We start from the raw sequence: 18,741 nt of genomic DNA on the forward strand, positions 1-18,741 counted from the left end.
TGGGGTTTCGGATTGGCGTCATCATGTGGTTGCTCAGAGGGTAGGCACTGTCCCCTGGGGAGGTGTAAATGGTTGTGATTATTGGGGTTTGTGTATTTGTGTGTGTGTGTGTGTGTGTGTGTGTGACATGCATGCATGTGCAAGGGCATTTGTACTCACCTAGGAGCCATGTGTCGCCATGGAGCCCAGCTTCCAGGGCCCGGCTCAGGGCGGACATTCTGTGTATGAAACTGTCATGGGTGGAGCGAGGGTAGTTTGCATAGACAGAGGTGATGATTCCCATTGCATCGCATACCACCTGTACATTGATGGAATGCCAGTGCTTGCGGTTTCGGTAGATGTGCTCAATGGCCCTAGGTGAACGTAGGGCCACATGGATGCAATCTATGGCACCGAGCACTTTGGGGAAGTGTGCCACCCTGTAAAAATCCAGGACAACAGCCTGCATTTCTGCGGGTGTTCTGGGCATGTATATGTGCCTGCGGACTGAGGGGCGCGCTGTCATGATTGCCAAGATCTGGTGTAGGCAGCATGACTGCGTGGCCTGTGAGACCCCCCCCACTATGGCAGTAGTCCGCTGAAATGACCCAGTGGCCAAAAAATGCAGGATATTGAGCACCTTCTCCAAGGGGCTCAATGCTTGGGAGCAAAGGGTGGGGGATGTAAGGTCATCTTCCCACTCCCTGACCAGGTCTAGGACGATATGGGGTGGAAACCTATACCTGCCATAGACCTGGTCGTCAGGCATCCCAAAAAGGCTTGTCCGTGGTGCGAAAATGCGTGCCCTGGCTATTCTCCTCCGCCTGCGGTGTCCCACGATCAGTGCTGCGACAAATGGGGCATTCATCGTAGCTGTATATACGTGTTTGCTGTTTGCGCACACTTTTATACTGTGCGCGGGGACACTTCCGCCTCCCTTCGTGTGGCGGACGCGTTGACGCCTGTGTGCGTCTTTTGCCGTGCGCGGGTTTCCCGTATTCGAATCCATGAATACGGGTTGTTCGCATGCGTGTGGGAGTTCCGTGTAGTTCCCTGCAGGACTTCCCCAGTTACGCCTTCTTTTTTACACGTTATTCCCCATTCCGCGTGTTACGCCCACTGTTCCGCCCACTTTGGTTGTGTGCGCCGCGCTATGTGCGCTTTTGCTGTGCGCGTAGCGCACGCCATTTGGTGGAGTGTGTGCCCGCGTGCGCCATGCAAGGATTTGGCGCACGGACAGTGGGAAACACGCGCAGCGTCTTCCTTGAATCGCACGTGTGCGCCTGCGCTGGGTTTCTCACGCTTGCTCCACCTTGCGCCTACTTGCGCTGGGATTTTCGGCATCCGGTTGTTCCATGAATCGACCCCAAAATGTTGATGTTTCTTGAATTTCTTAAAAACAATCCAATGAATCGCTTCAATGCATTCCACGAACACATCACTGAAGCTGTTATTGTTTAAGTGTGTTGTATGCACTATTTGTATAATATGCTTAAGGTTTTATGTGAACCAGAACGCTTTTCTAGGAATACATTAATGAATAAACACCCTGCAATTTTTAAATCCCTTCATTTGTGTTTTATCATGTTCTCGGCAGCACTTTCGTTAAATTGCGCTTACTATGCAATTTAACACACATGCTATCGAGACTGCAATCCGCCTGTTATCACAGAATACAGGCAGATTGCAGACAGTGCACTCTCGTGCACTGCGCTGACGCCCAGGCCCACTTCAAAATAGGCGTGGTGTCTGGGAGTCAGGAAAAGGCGCAGTAAAGTATGCTGTTTAGAATGCTCAGTGTGCCTGGATCAGAATCGGGCCCTTAGTATGCTGTTTTTAGAGTCCCGGACTATAAATACTGTTGGGATGCTCCGGGTCAAAGCGTGTGTCGGAGTTCTGCATGATACTTCCAGCTGGCCACAGGAGGTCCTTTAGTGCCAACAAAGACAATTCCCGGGATAGTCTATTGCGTGTACTGCATGGGGGCCTAAAGGCTGCCTAGAATTTGTATGGGGTGCTCTAGGTAGGCTGTGGGCGGGATGGTCACTGGTACGAACTCTTCTTCTAATGTGTCAGCTAAGAGGTGGAGGGGCATGTGAGGGGTCAGAAATGTGAGGCAGACAACTTTGTGATGGTTTTTCAAAAGATGCAGTTTTTATTAAATCCAAAGGTTGGATGAACACCTTACTATCCCCACTCTGAAGAGGATTTCCCAGCCTAAAATTAACTAAAGGGAAACACTGTAACAAAAAGGCTTTCTGTCCCTCACACTTATATACACAATAAATCAATAAGGAAATATATGGCAGTTTAACAACAACAAATATAACAGTATAAGTCACACCACAATAGGGGTTTATGTTCTTTGCATCAAATGCCTTGCATCGACATGCATTTGCATCACATTTTTTCCATCTAAAACATTTGCATCAAATGCATTTTTTTTTCATTTTTTTGTGGTGGGGTTCCCCCTCCCCCAACCCACGTTTTTTACCCTTTATAATGCACCTAAACAAAAATTAACCCTTTACCCTCAAAAAGAAACATTCAATGGACATTTTTTAGATGGAACAATTTCGATGGAATGGCATTAGATGCAATGACCAGATGCCCACACTAGTTGCTTTTTCTGATAATCTGGGCGAACGCCCCGTGCTCAGGTTGAAGCGGGTCTTTCTTTAAATGTTCAAACTGGATAAGGAAATCCTGTGTCATAACAAAAAGTTCCAATTCAGTTCGATTCTAATCCAATAAGACAACACAAAGTTCCAGCTTGGTTTCCAATGATGGTTCACAATTGTTTCACAAAGCTTTCCTCTTTCCACTTGTAGTCAAAGTTGTGAGACAGCGTCTTGTCATTAACAATGAATAGTTCAGAACTTCATTAACTTCAAGACAAATGTCTCTGTCAGGATATTTTGGCACCATTGTAGCTTCAGGACTACTTCATTAAAACAGACATTAATTAGGAATATTTCAAAACTTCAAAACTTCATTAGCTTCAAAACAAATGTCTTTGTAAGGATATTTTGGCACCACTTCCTCATAAACTTTACCCCCACCACATTACTGTATGGTTGTCCACCTGGTTTACTCTCATGCCGGGTTTACCACTTCTACAACACTCTGCTCCGGAGTATTCGGCCAGAACAGAACCAATGGTTACAAATGCTCTTGGTCTTGTATACTCTCCTGCCAGCCAAGATAAACAACTGCAGCTCTGTGTTGGATAGCTCAAACAGTAGCAATTAGTACAAGATTCTATGACCTGGTTTACTCCCCTGCCAGGCCAAACTACCAGTTCTAGGTACTTCTGTGATAAGGGTCAACTTCAAAGATTTTAACAATTTCTTCTGCTTTACACAATTTCATTTGAGAATGTCTTCAAGGAGAACAAGAATCACAATGGTGCTATTTATTACACCTGAGTGTTTGCTACATGCAAGACAGGCTATGCTTCCTTCCTTCCTCCTTCATACATTCAGCCCAATCTTGTTCCATCCTTCTATTATTAACCAAATGCTGATAATAACTCTTTCTCTTCTTCACACTTCTTTGGCTTTGGCAATGTGGGTTTGAAACATTCTCTACACCTGGGCAATATTGTTCCCACATACTGTTAGGCTCAGTTACTTCCTTTTGGCTACGGCATCCATGATTGTTTTTCAATTACCTGCATGTGAACTCCTTTTGGCTTTGGCAATGATGGTTCAAGTTCCCATCTGGAGATAGTGCCCCTTTATGTGGTTGGCTTTTAGGGTACCCCACTATGCTACAGTTACCTCCTTCAGGTGGAATCTTGGCAGTCTCTTTATGCCAATTACTTTGGTTTCTATCAGCTTGGCATGTGTCATAATCATCAACTTGTTTTATATCAGTTCGGTATTCAAAAGGAAAACTGGATTCAAGCAACGTGCAGTCACTGAGCGCTCCTGGGTCACAATAGCATAGTGAACTCACAAGGTTTGACATGCGCAGCCGTTTGCCTCGCTGTTTCCAGCTTGTCTGCTTCAGCTCTACTAAGCGGACCGGCCTCTTTTCCTGCACAGCTTCCCCCGTCCCGCACTGGCTGCTTTCAGAGCCCTCGCGGCACCCCCAGAGATCCAGTGATCGCCTGCCACCTCTGACTGATTCAAATTGGCAAAGTTACAGAAAGGGGCGCTTCCCACTGCATGACCTCTGCAGTTGAAACCTCCCCAGCGATCCGGTGCTCGTCTGCCACCGCTGAACGCTTCACACTGGGGAAAATCACAAAAATGTGCACTTTCCGCTGCGCAACCTCGGCAGCTGAAATCACGAGTCCACATGACCTTCTCAGGACTGGCATTCGTTTATCTCGCCACTATGGACCCAGCATCCTGTCTCTTCCACGATTTATTTCTCTGCTGCTTCATGGAAACTCCAATTCTTCCCCAAACACTGCCACTACTACTGCTCCCCTGCTGCTGCTGCTGCTGCTTCTGCTTCGGCTGCCTCGCGTTCTTCCACCTTAGTCTAATGGCCTGCACCTGAGAGGGCCTTCTATGCTTCTCAGCCTTCCTAAGGTGTGGGTCATTAACCTCAATAGGCTGCACTATGCAATCCTGTGCCTCTGCACCCCCTTCTTCATCCCAGTACTCTGGGAATTCTGGGACTTGAAGTCCCAAACATAAAAATCAGTCTTGTCAATAATAATTTCCCCACCAAAAGCATATTCCTTAAAGGATTATCACAAGGATAAAAATAAATATTTGGTTTCACAGAGGAACTAAGTTTTTCCAGTTTCATATTGGTAGTTTTAAAAGACCTCGCTGCATGCTTTTCATGAGACACATATGATTTCCTATTTTTGGGAATGTTATAATTTTTGTAAAAACTTTTATCACACTTAATACATGACTGGTTATAATTGTCTTCACTCACATTGTTACAATTTGCTTTAGGGAGTACCCTTTCTGTTTGACAACATGCCATTACATGTACTGGCATTAATTATATTCAGGGTAGGACTGGGACAAGAAATCGGCCCGGTCACCCAAAAAAAGTGGCCCACCCCTCGACTCAGAAAAGTGGCCCACCCTCGCCTCATGACCCTTGTCCTCTGATGACACCACCAGAAGTGATGTCATTTGACCCCACCCCAAAGTGACATCCCGGGAAGCGATGAAACACGACCTTTCACCCCTTGACAAAACAGGAAGTGGCATCAAATAGCATTGTCCCGAAGTATACTAAATTACTGTGAATCCAAGCAGACGTCCAAGGCCAAATGATAAAATGTTAATGTTATAGCACTTACGCTTAAGCTCTTTTTGTTATAGAACAAATATGCATACAATATCACCCAACCTGTGTTGGTACTCATTTATCAACCTAAGAAGGAAGAAAGGGTTTTTGAAAAAAAAAAAGTTGCATTTTTTTTTTCTTCAAATTTCTTTCCCTTCCAAACCGGCCCAGGCATGGCCAGAAACCGGCCCCCACTCCTCAGGGACAATTTCGGCCCAGCCACGGGCCGAAAGGCAGAGGGGCCAATCCGGCCCTGATTATATTCCCTTCTTGAGGTAGACAAGTACCGCGTGTCATCCCATGAAGTCCTCCGGTTTCCCTGGGGCCTTGCTCCTCCCAGGTGATCCTCCCGGCTAACACCACACCCAGGGTCAGGATCAGGTAGCGTCTGCCTTTCCTTGGCCATCTGAGGAGAAGACTTTAGGTATGGTTTTCATGAGGACTCCATACGATTCATCACAGGTATCACAGAATACAATGACCTAGAGTCAGTGATAATAGAAATCCTCTAATCAGAAAAGGTTAATTGAAATAACGACAGGGTAGACATGTGTCTTCTTCTGGACCGTCCTGTCGGACCTGAGAGAAGCCGTCATCCAGCCACATGTTGAAGACCTCCACGCCCAGGTTGAGCATTTCCTGTATGAGGAGGTATGAGAATTGCTGAGGTGATGTCTTTCTTAATGCTATGTGCAGGTCCGGCTCGTTGTGGTTATGTGAGTCAATTGCAAACACAGGACTATTCTGCTGGCCACTCTTTTCTTTAGTGATGGCGGTGCCCAAGCCATCGATTTTCCATGCCCTTAGCTATTACAATGGCTTTATATAATGTGGGGTTGACAGAGAGCCAAAGCTCATCACTGACATTTTTTATGGTTGTGTAGACCATTAATTGGTCCCTAACTACCACATCCTGGCAGGCTCTCATGTGCAGTTTGTTGCAATCATGCCGAGGACCGCAAAATGCTGTTGCTGTTGAATCGATTCACAGGGCAAAGGCTTTTTGGTGCAAAATCGGTGTCTCTCGATGGCAATACTGACATTTATTGAGATATTTGTCCAAATGTGTGATGGCTTCCTCCTAGATGTTATATTTTATTTTATCACCTATTGACTACCTGTGGCCATGCTAATCCCTATGGCTATTTCCACCCAATTCCTGCCTCTGCCCACCTAAAACACCTACTTATAGGAAGTCTTTGAGCTCGCTGTAAACATGTTTTACCATCAAACTTTGCACTCAAAGAGCCTGCCAGTGTTTCTTCAAAGATGACTTCTGAGATTTAATGACTTAATTGGAGCTTTTAACGCGCTACTGGTGTAATAAAAAGGTCTTAACCAGGTCTTCCTTCAGCCACTTGATTTATAAGCACTATGAATGTCCTTCACTGAAGTCCTGTTAAAAAGAAAAGCATTGGCAAAGCCAACAGTTTTGGCAGTGTATTAGGCCTTTGCCAGGCACTGCTATTAGATGCCCAGATAATAGCACCATTGTGCACCTGCTACCATCAATAGCCAGTTAATACCACTATGGAATTGCCTGGCAAGGACCTTTCCCATGACTACGAAAAACCCCAAACAGTTGGCATTGCCAATGCTTGTTAACCTATTCCGCTGTTCTGGGCTGCTTGCTCCTGGACAGCCCTGTGAATTTGACACTCATCCTATCAGGATCGCTCTGATTTGTGTACCTTGGGCTGCTTCTGGATTTGTTTTGCGACTTGTATTTATTAATAGAAAAACGCACAGGCATGATCAAATGGACTATAGAAATCAATATTGCGTAGCAGCTATTTGACAAACACATCCATAATCACCTCACATTTTCAAAACCCATCCTATAAATATACTACATCTCGGCAGTAACCTATGAATAAACACTCTGCTCCCGATCCCAGCAGGAGCAAAAGGGCCTCAAAGGGAGGAAGAGAAGGGGGCTGGAGATGACCCTCACAGCAGTGCCACAGAAAACAACATTTCAAGAAACCCTTTAACAGGAGTCCTTTCCCCACTACTGCATTTCCGAACTTGTCCAGGGCAGGTGAGGCATAAAACAGAGCCAGCAAATGCAATGCTACCTATGCACTTTTGGCCTCATTCCAAGTACGGTGCTAAAACTGCACATAAATTTGACGGACTGATTTACCATTACCATTACCACCATACAGTATGGAGGGATTGCCTCCACATTACAGATTCACAAGGCAACGGGAACAGCACCAGGGCAATTCTGCATCCAATTTGGGCCTCATCACGAGTTGGGCGGTATCCCAACTGGGATACTGCCTAACTGTATTTGCGTTACCGGCCACCCGTCCGGCGGTATTAGCACCGGATCACGAGTTGAGCAGTAAACATAATTCCCCATTCGGCGCAATTACTACCAGCGGTATTGCACCAAAAACCAGCATTTTTCCGGCGTGTTTGCCCCGAGCTCAGAGTTGGGGGTAAACACGCCATACTCATGTTTGGGTGATCCCTTAAATGCAGTGGTAATAGCATTACCGCTGCATTTAAGAGCTACCGCCCAACTCATGATGAGGCCCTTAACAGGTGAAATTACCGCCATACAGAAAATAACAGCACTGTCATAGTAAATCGCTCACATGTGATAATGAAGATGACAAATTCTCTATGGTAAAATAATGTTTCCAATACAAATTAAAACTGTACTTGAACCAAACAGGCAGAACATATTTGGTATGGTGGATTAGGGTTTGTATCAGTCATGGTCTATTGTTAGTAGCTGCTCATGTGTTTTTAAGAGATGGGCTAATGTTGGTAGGTGCTTCTGTGTTTGGAAGAGACGGACCATTGTTGATAGGTGCTGATGTGTTTTAATAGACAGGCTATTGTTGGTAGGCAGTGTCGTGTTTAAAAAAACAAAAAAATAAACCAACAAAAAACCAACAAAAAAAAGGCTCTTTTCAGAGCTGCCTTTCACAGTTCAAAAATAGAAGTGTCAATGAAATGCTGCTGGGTCCTGTGCATTTTTAGATGTATGCAGACAGTCAGTGGACTTTTAAAACTTTTAGGGTGCTGCCCTATCAAAACCATTGCACTCTTCTCCGAGAGGAAGTGGTGACTCAGAAAAGAGCCTTTTTATGATGTTTTTTGTTTTTGAAAACTTCAAATGGTCAACACCTACGGCAAACTGGATTGCTGTAATTCCAAAAAAGGTTGCAATGCATTTTGTATATTTTGCAGAAAAATCTAATTGTCATCAAGTAAGATGTACTCCAGCTCTGCGAACAATGTGTATACTACGAAACATAATGTTTTCATTGTGAAAAGAGGACATACCAACATCTCTCAAAAAGACACAGACAGCCTTGTTGACATTGCGCCTTGCTTTCTCCATTTGTGGACCAAACGAAGAAGAGCGCAGCCACATTTGTCGCTGCGCAATACGGGAAAACATTACTCTGGAGTTTGGATACATGTCCATGACTTTCCCAAGTCCTTCTTTCATTGCATATTGCAAAGAGATTCCAGACACATGTCCTAAACTGTTCCCTCCACAATGAATAATAATAATATCTGGATGACACTGTGTCACCAAAGTAGCACAAAGAGGTACCAAATCCAGCCACTTCATTCCACGCACTCCATTCCAGTGCCCTTTCACATGAGGGATTCCAAGATGTACAGCCACTCCACAGCGATCTGCATGCACCTCCAACCAATTTATCCACGAATCTCCCAAAATCCAGACAATCCTCTTTCTGAAACACACAGCCATAGCTATCTGCTCTCCTCTTAGGAAAAAGACTTTCTGACAAACAGCCTGATTCATGGAATTATTTGCGTGAAAAATGCAGATTTGCGCGCCTTTCTGCCCGAAAATCCCTATACTTCAAACTGGGATTTTTGGGAGGAAAGGCGCGCAAATCTGCGTTTTTCACGCAAATAATTCCATGAATCAGGCTGAAAGTCTCTGCTCACACATCACACCCAGTAAACCCTATTGACCAATCCCTTGCCATGTAAGTCTCATTTGCATGCCTTGTAACCTAAAAAATCCTGTATGTAATAAGCGCTGTTTGCGGACAACTGCAGTGTCCGCGGACAAATTGTAAAATCTGAGTGTGGGGAATTAAAATTTACATAGTATGCCCCATTACCCCTTTGAGGATTGGCTCTAAAAAGAGCCTTTTTTTGTTTTTTTTGCAGATGCTTCAGAAACACCTTTTATTTTGTATTTTTGTTTTTTTTCTCCCTATTTTCCTCCAAAAATCTTCACATTAGCTTCTCCAAAGCAACCCTTATGTTGCAATACAGCATGGCATTTCCCATAAAAGATAAAGACATGCCATCTTCTTTAAAGTAATCAACATTACCAGAGTCAATGTTGTCATTGTTGCACAAGAACATGCCAGCTCTAAGCATAAAAGCAAACATGCCTTGGTTGATTAAACACCTAGCAATATTTTGCTGAGGACAAAAAACAGAAATATTGTCCCATATTGCCCTAGGTACCAAACCAGAAAAAATTACCTTGGCATTTGGAATTAGTTTTATTACTGACTGAACCAAGTTTTCTAGATCTTTTAACAAAGTAGGGGCACTGACATAGCCCAAATGGAAAGCACCACAGTGCATAAAACCACATGTGGACTGTTAACACTAGCCAAATATTCACAAACGTCTAGCATTGCCTGCAAATTGAAACCAGGCACAGTGCTCCACACCACCTCCACTCCTTTTACATCAAAATTGTTAGCCACATTCCTACATTTAGCATACTGCTCCAAACCATTCACAGACATAGCTCCAAGTACCAACACCCTGACTTTCTCCACCTCTGCCATCTTCACTACACACATCCTCTCTCAATACAAAGAAGAACCTCAGCACCTGATTGGCTGATCCCTACAGCCCTATGTCCATGCCAGATATGTTGAGAAACCCTGTATGTGGCACGTCCTGTCCGCAAACAGCCGCGGTGTCCACACAGCGTGTCACATTGGGACAGCCCTTCTACCCTTTCCACTCCACTTTCTGCACCATTCCTGCATTGGCTACTATTAAGCAGTCATACAACCATCCACCAATCACATTCAAGAACTCTACATCTAACTCCATCATCACAATTCAGCACTTCAGATGTACTGTTGATCACTCTGAGTACAATTGGGCTGTTACTGTAAAGCACCTACAGCAACTACTAGTAAACTCTCCAACATGTCTACTTGCAGATTCATGCACATCCACATGCATGAACACAAACTACAGGCATGAATATTTTCCGCACAGTACATGTACATTTCTTGTATAAATGCACATAAATGCCAACATTTAGAGCCACCTGGCAGGGAGATTTCCACAGGGAAATCGGGAGACCTACATTTCCCCATAGAAATGCATTGGGCCTACAGTAATTTTAATCGGGAGGGTTGGCATGTATGAATGCATATAACTGACACTTACCCTGTATAACCTGTAAAACAAGCTTACTGTTATTTCTCCCATCTGCTATGATCATTTGTGTAACCACTGCCAACAATTTATCCACATTTCAACCGTAATAGCATTTCATGCATTATAGTGCATAAGATGTACATTCAATTTCCTTTCTATAAATTCTGCATATTTAACATACATTCTATCATTTCAACTTCCTTTACAAATGATTATAATACTAATCAAACACAACACACACAGCTATCTAACAAAGTGTCATTTCATGTAAAAAGACGGAAGAAATAACAGTGTAAGTATGGAAAAGGGCTTTCTATTGTGTTATGAAATTACACACAGCCAGGATGAGTGCATGCATCTTTATTTATGCACACAGATAGCCAATATCATTGGAAAGGTTCCCAGCTGAAACAACACCACTGCCTCTACAACTGTTCTTCCAATCTAGACAGCTCTCTTATTGCAGCTAGTTGCCCATTCAGTTCTAGAATTTACAACACCATTCAACTAAGCACAGGTGCATTCATGTCTATCACATCCTCTATAACTATGTGCATTGTTGTAAAGCAACACATACAACATCTTCCACCTTCCCTTCAGTCTGCAACACAAACACCAGATCCTTTCTTGCAACCCTTTATTTCAGACTCTCCCATCTTCAAGCACCACAGAATCATCCAATACTTTGGTAATGACCTACTGAGTAATAAGCTGCTGACCCCATCAAATCCTTCTGCTTTATTTCCACACCTTTACAAATGCATACATTGCATACTTTTCCATATAGTTCCTGCCATTTACCCTGTAAAAATAGCAAACAAAGCATAAGATTATTTCTTCTATCTCCTAACATCCAATAACACCACCTGTGCTCTGTGCGCTTACTATTGCACTCATTTCGAAAACACATTCAACTAACAGATTCTAATGAAATATACAGAATGCACATAGACAAAGGAAAGTGCATGTACATGCTATGCACAGTTATCAGAAAGCACGACTACTGCAAAAACAAAGAAATCCATGTCTACATTAACAACAGTGTTATTAACACACATATTTACTAACTTCTTTCTTTCACAATTGCAGTGAAGACCACTCAGCAGTGTCTGAAGTACAAAGGAGAACTCTTAAGAAACCTACTCTTTCCATCAAAAAAGTAAGTGCAATACTGCCATAGTGTTCTGTTACTCAAACAGTGTAGAATTCTAGTATTCTAGAACAAACAATTGTACTAACCCTGCAAAATTAGATTCAGTATTAGTGCTTCCCCTCACCAGCTCCATACTTTGTATTGTTATCTGAACACCAGTATAGTAACACACAAATACAAGAATAGCCTTCCCAACCTGATGTAGCAGCCCATTGCACAATCACACACCTCTACATACATCCTTACCATCATACTCAGACACTCATGCACAAAGCACACATTCACTGCGCAAGATCCCAACCCACACTTTCTTTTTTCTCCAACAGACCCCAAAGAATGCCTACCAAAAAGCAACTCCGTAGAAAGCAACGCAAAAGTAAACAAAATCAAACTTAAACTCTCCAAAGTAAGCATCCACCTCTAGCAGAATTTTTACAAAAAGTTCAAACAAAACAGCTAATACAGTCATTAAGCGACACAAAACAAGCTTCCAGTACAGAAACTTTGCCTCCTCTTTCAAAATGTAAAACGAAACAGAAAGTGATTAACAGCACTGCAGCTACCACTAGTGCTAACACTGCACCTATAAATCTTGATGTAGCAGCAAGTAAGCATTGCAAAAAATGTTCTGCCACAGGGTCCTTCAGAACCTCAGAAAAACAGAAGAGAATTCATGCACAACCCTTAAAACCTACCGTAGAAAATTAATCCTAGAAGCTCTCATAGACAGTGCAATCCTTCTCAAAAGGAAATTATTAATTTTTGTTTTAAACAGAAGAAAACACTAAGAAAACTAAGTACTAAACAACAAAAAAGACTTGTCAATAAATGGAATATCAATAAAGATAACTTCACAAACGTCTGTAGAGGTGAATTGAGTCACACCACGAGCACAGAACCATATTTCAATGAAGAAGCATACAAATAAAAGCAAATAAACCCAATTGCCATACATAGCAGTGGGAGATGGTATGAAAAGCTTAATAATACCATTATGGAACAAGAAACGCTGCTCACAAAAATATCCCCAGAAAACTCAGTATCAACTCTCCATTACGCTGAACCAATACGACAAGTCTACAAATGACTGTGCACATCAATGTGTAACATAGCCAAAAAATCTTTCAAATCATTACCCCAGTTCCTCAATCAGTATGTGAAAGGCAAAGACAAATACAAAATGAAACTACTACAACATATGGACTCCTGTCCAGTGCGCAAATACACAGGACTACAAGGACATTCATTAGCCTGCCTTTCTGGACCTAGTTGCAAAAGCACCTTCCACCATATCAAAATGATATCAACACATTATTCAACTATAAGAAATCTGGTCCATAAACTGTACTATGCCAAAAGTCCTGCTTTAGCACTAGCCAATTTAAATAACAATCTTCTACGTGGTACAGCCAAACAACTACTCGAAGAAATAGAGCATATCCAGAGAAAATATTTTGGAACTGAAAGCCACTTACAAAATGCAATAGGTTTATAACAGACTAGCAACAACTGTACAAATGGCAGCCTTCTTTTACACACATACAAAAATGAAATATTAAAGTTTAAAAGTACACCTGCTGAAGTACCAAACCATGTGTGTGTGTTGCTGCAGGACTTTTTATAAAAATAGCACAAAAACTGTAGAAATAACGTACAAAATAGAAAACAATAAAGATTCAAAATGGTTCCAATTAGCTCTTTATCTTATAGCAGAAAACAAATACAAGATTACTGACCCCTTAATAGTTTGCAGTTACTGCACTGCAAAATTTGACAAAACCTTCACATGCTATCACAAATAACTTGGAATTATTCCCATTACCAAAACCCCTGCAATAACTCAACTTATATGAGAGCATCATAATTCAAACAGTGGACCCATTTCAAGCAATAATACGCCTTCAACCAAAAACAGCAAAACTACCTCCCTATGAATTAGTGAAAGGCGTTTGTGGGAAAGTAGTTTATTTGCTATTAGATCTCAAAGAAAATGTACACACTTTGGGAGTGCAACGTCCAATAGACCAATCTTTAATTTTCTTTGTAAATGGCATCCCTACAAAAGACAAAAAAATTTGGCAACAGCCCATGGACGTACATAAAGTTAGACAAGTCCTGCAATATCTAAAAGACAAAAATGAATACTACAGAGAAATGAATATTGAAGAAAACCTGAGGGAAAACACTGTATTAATTCAAGCGTCATCAGAAACTGGTCAATTTGAACTTCTAGATCCTGCTACAGAATCCAATATTTTAGACCAATACACAATTCATCCATTACACTCTAAGGACAACATAGATGATGCACTGGAAACGTACCAAATGCGACAAGCCAAAGGATCTCCAATCAGCATATGTGAAAAAAGTATAGAAGCACGTGCCTTTCCTCTACTCTTTCCTACTGGGAAAGGAGGAAGGTATGATGATAGACCCACACTAATAACAGCATCAGAATACCGTTCTTTACGAATGTATTCTGAAGACCCCAGATTCAGACAAAACGTGGAATACATATTCCACCTTCTCTTTGAAAGTGAACTAGCAACTCTATGCTACGGAGTTGCACACACATTGAAATCAGGTACCCATTTTCAAAATATATCAGCTACGGAATTACTACAAAAAGTGAAAGAAAAAGATGAGATTTTACATTCAAGCATTACAAATCTTTTAGCAAACATGCATGGTACAAAATAATACCGGTTCAGATGTGACAGAGATGTACGCTGTATGATAAGAAACCTTGGCCCTCCCACTTGGTTTGTGACATTAAGTTGTGCAGAATATGCATGGGAAGATATACACGATTTCCTATGTATAACAAACAAAAACAAAGCCAAAGGATCTCCAATCAGCATATGTGAAAAAAGTATAGAAGCACGTGCCTTTCCTCTACTCTTTCCTACTGGGAAAGGAGGAAGATATGATGAAAGACCCACACAAATAACAGCATCAGAATACCGTTCTTTACAAATGTATTCTGAAGACCCCAGATTTAGACAAAATGTGGAATACATATTCCACCTTCTCTTTGAAAGTGAACTAGCAACTCTATGCTACGGAGTTGCACACACATTGAAATCAGGTACCCATTTTCAAAATATATCAGCTACGGAATTACTAAGAAAAGAAAAGAAAAGAAAAAGATGAGATTTTACAGTCAAGCATTACGAATCTTTTAGCAAACATGCGTTGTACAAAAGAATACTGGTTCAGACGTGACAGAGATATACGCTGTATGATAAGAAACCTTGGCCCTCCCACTTGGTTTGTGACATTAAGTTGTGCAGAATATGCATGGGAAGATATACATGATTTCCTACGTATAACAAACAAAAACAAAACAAACATAGATATACTAACACCTGGAGAACTTTGCTCTCTAGATCCTGTAAATGTATCAAGATATTTCCATCATCGCTTCATTGCTATGCTAGACTTCATTTGTAATAAAACTGTTGCTCCGCTCGGAGAAGTGCAACACTTCTTTTGGAGAAAAGGATACCAAGCCAGAGGAGCACCACACATCCACATGCTTTTGTGGATTAAAGATGCTCCTAAATTGGGTCAGGACAGTGATGCCACTGTTTTGCAGTTCATCCAAAAATAGGTCACTTGTGAAATCCCTTCACAAACAACACATGGTGACCTTCATGCACAAATTTTACAATTTCAAAGACACAAATGTGGGAAATATTGTCGTCGCAAATATAAAAACAAGGGGAAATACTACACCAAATGACGCTTTGGTTTCCCTAGACCAGTTTCAACAACAGGTCAAGTAAACAACTTCATGTCTTCAGTTAGACATAGTGTGAAAGGTAAATCACATAAGAACACATATTACATAAAAAGAACAGAAGAATCAAAATACATCAATGATTACAATGTAATCATTGCCCTCCTATCGATTGCAAACATAGATGTGCAGTACATTGCAAACAATTACACTGCAGTTGCACAATATGTCACAGCCTACTTAACCAAAGCAGAGAACACAGAGCTTCAGGACCTCTGGGATGACCTAGCATCAGACAAAACACTATCACATAAATTGTACAGTTTAGGCATAAGAATGCTCTCTCATAGAGAATGTGGCGCCTATGAAGCTGCAAATCGTTTAACTGGTACTGCCTTGAATGGAAAATCTGAAAATACAGTATGGCTAAGTCTTGGTCCTGCTAAATCTAGAAAAAGAGTTCTCAAATCACATGAGGACATAGAAACAATAGCCAAAAATGATCCCAAGAGCCAACACATTTTGAAAAACAATTTACTGGACACATGCTACCCAAACAGGAGTACCACTTTGGAAACCATGTGTCTATACCACATAGCCCAAAACTTCACATACACAAATAATATTACACCAGATGAAAAGAAAGGTAGATACAGAGTGGCAAATTATGAAGGCAGCTTAGTGAAACTTACCAAACGCAGCTTAATTAATCATATCAAATTGTCATTAAAAACTCCTCAACATAAAGAACTGTATTACATGTCCCTGCTACAACTTTTTAAACCATGGAGAAAAGAAGAAGAGTTACTAGATACCTATAACTCCTATGAAGACGCTTTCAAAGCAAATGAAAGCACTATAACAGAAGTAAACATTACACAGTACCAAACAATGGTGCAAAATGAATAGCAACATGAAGAAGAACTCCAGGCCCAACTAGATGTGGACACTCCTGACAGTAGTCAACCTTCTGAAACAGGAAGCCAAGAACCACTTGGACAGCCACTAATAGCAAATGAGGCAGAATTATCCATAACAGAAGTAGAAAACACCATGTGTCAGTATGAGCAATCTACAGAAGACTTTGCTATACTGAAATCACAACTAAACAATGAGCAGCGTAGCATTTTCCAAGAAGTAACAAAACAAATTGGACATGGTATGCAACATGAAAGTAAAAACTGTACCTGCGATGACTACAAACCTATACTACTATACGTGAGTGGTCAAGCTGGTTCAGGCAAAACATTCTTAATCAAAATCATCAGCAAGTTCATCCAACAATGTACAAACAACAAACTGTCAGCTGTTGTAACTGCCCCACAGGTTTAGCTGCCTACAGCATATGTGGTGTTACTTCACACCGATCACTACTCCTTCCAGTAGAACACCAAAACAAATTAGACCATTACAAACCTTCTACAGAAGCTGCAATAGAACTACATAGAGTTTTAAAACAAATGAAAATGCTGCTAATAGATGAGCTGAGCATGGTCTTCAACCTAATGTTAAAATTGATTCACTTCAGATTACAAGAGGTCCTCAAAACAGACTACGAAGAGCTCTTTGGAGGAAAACACATTATTGTTTTTGGAGATCTTCTTCAATTAACCCCAGTGAAAGGTGAACCTATTTTTAAAACCTTAGGGCACAAACTGTGCCGTAAAACTCTTGGCAGCATGGGAAATGTCAACCTTTGGTAACATTTCCAATACAGAGAATTAACTGAAAACATGCGTCAGTCTGCAGACCTCACATACTCCAACATTTTAAAAAGTATTAGAGTTGGTGTACTATCTCAAGAAGCACAAACTATATTAAAAACCAGGCACATCCATGCGCTCTATGGCCATAACTCATGTGCTGCTGATGTCATGGAACAATTAGCAAACAAAAATGTCAATTGTGTGTCCTTGATGCCAACTCTTGCAAGCTGTTCAGAATTTAATGAAACGATGTTAAAAAAAGAAATGCCACCAATAGTTAAAATTGGCTCCACAGACAAACTGGATGTACATGGTATGACACTACCCATGTGTCAACAAGCCACAACAAGGCTAAACACATTGGAAAACTCTATCTTTCACATAGCTGGTTTGGAGAAAATATTAAAATTATCTTTAAACTGTAGAGTAATGCTTAAACGTAACCTTGACGTGGACCAAGGACTAGTTAATGGAGCACTTGGTACAGTTGTTGGCTTTCAAACATACCCACGTGACAACAACATTCAATTTGTCAATATTCTCTTTGACAAACTATCCGAAGTTAAAAGGATAGGACGCTCAACAGCCAGCTTCCTTCTTTTCAAAGACATGTATGTACGCAGAGAACAATTTTCTCTAACTCTAGCATACGCAGTCACCATTCACAAATCACAAGGTCTTACCCTAGATAAAGCATTGATAGATATTGGTAGCACAGTCTTTAAAGAAGGCATGAGCTATGTAGCACTATCACGCTTACGTACACTTGACGGACTATTTCTAATCAACTTTGATGCAAGTAAAGTAAATGCTGACATTTCTTGCATTCTAGAATACAATATACTGCATTCACTATACACCCCTCATCTAAAAACCTATCCTGTTCCACAAAAAGCAATACGTTGTAAAAGAAAACTACTTCACACTCAAACTATGCAGAATCTCACAGCAATTCCTCCAAAGAAAGTAAAAGAAGCTAATACTTCATCAAGGACCACAACCAAAGAAGCATGTACTACTCAAAGTAACTCAACTACCTCTTCAAAGAAGCAACGCACACTCTGAACCAATGACTTGGACACAGAACTGTCAGGTCCATTCAAATTTTCAAATACAACTGGTGTAAATTGCTACGTAAATGTAGCAATCAATATTCTATTCAAATTGCCACCAATTATGGACAACATTTAATTACACGGTACAGACCAATTGTGTTTGTAAATGTTAGTCCTTCATAGAAATTCAACCAACAATCCTGACAACACGTACAGTGTTTCTGGCATAAGGCAGGAATTGGACTACTGTGCCGCAATGGTCAAATTCACTATAAACTCACAAGAAGATCCACACAAATTTCTAATATACTTACTACAAGTACTAGAAAACAAAAACATACCTATAAATGAAATCTTCTAGATTTCATACATGTGGAAACATACATGCACTCTTTGCAGGCATTTAGTACAAGAAGAAGT

Source organism: Ambystoma mexicanum, chromosome 1q, assembly GCF_040938575.1.
Source record: "Ambystoma mexicanum isolate Mex_15411 chromosome 1q, UKY_AmexF1_1, whole genome shotgun sequence".
Lineage (NCBI taxonomy): Eukaryota > Metazoa > Chordata > Amphibia > Caudata > Ambystomatidae > Ambystoma > Ambystoma mexicanum.